This window comes from Galeopterus variegatus, unplaced genomic scaffold, assembly GCF_000696425.1.
Source record: "Galeopterus variegatus unplaced genomic scaffold, G_variegatus-3.0.2 Scaffold104109, whole genome shotgun sequence".
Classification (NCBI taxonomy): domain Eukaryota; kingdom Metazoa; phylum Chordata; class Mammalia; order Dermoptera; family Cynocephalidae; genus Galeopterus; species Galeopterus variegatus.
The window spans coordinates 1-778 of NW_007830220.1; the positions used below are offsets into that span (position 1 = coordinate 1).

General features: G+C 51.5%; 1 pseudogene; it reads right to left on the bottom strand.

Annotated features, from left to right (window-relative positions):
• Window positions 1–3: 3 nt before the first annotated feature.
• LOC103584768 lies at window positions 4–650 on the bottom strand (annotated as a pseudogene).
• Window positions 651–778: the final 128 nt, after the last annotated feature.

The following is a 778-nucleotide window of genomic DNA, read 5'->3' on the forward strand; positions in this document are numbered from 1 at the left end:
CTTCTCGAGATTTTCTGCCACTATCTTGCGGTTCTTTTCCACATCTTCCAGCTCCTGGATCGGAATCTCCTCCTCTAATGCCAGTTCCTTTAGCTCCATCTGTAGCTGTTCACTGTCATCTTCATTAATTTGCTCTAAGATCTCCAAACAGCGATTGTAGTTCTGACACTCATTTTCGGTGACATTGAGCTTAGTGTCCAGCTGGTCTAAAAGAGTATCTGTGCATTCCTCACACAATGGGTGATCCACATCTGTCTGGCCCGACATGATGTCAAAAAGGTCCTCTGTGACCTTCAGTCTTCAGCTGAGGTTCTCCATGGTGCACCATCGGATGCCTCCCCAATCAGAGTGAAGCTGTTGGCACTTTCTGTAGACATCATCCTGGCTGGTGGAATGAATCTGCGAGAGACACCATCCTGGCGAGTTTCAATAAATGGCTCCTCTCCTGCGTTAGCCTCTTCCTCCTAGGTCTCTCCTGGTTTCACCTGGGCTGTGGCAAGTAATGGAGCTATGAGCTCCTGGATAGTGACACGGTCCAAGATCTTGAAACTTGTGTCTAGTTTCAGGGGCTGGCTGCAGCGCTGGCACACGAAGCTCAACTTCATGATGCTGCTGGACGTCTTAGACCCCTCTATCCCTCCTCCATCCATCTGGACCCCAGAGGCCGCCACCCATGTCCGGTCTACCGCGGGGGCACCGCGGCCTCTGGTCTGCCCTGGAGCAAGGCCTCAGGAACAGCCATCGCTCCCTATTCGCCTACTCTGATGTTCTTTAATTA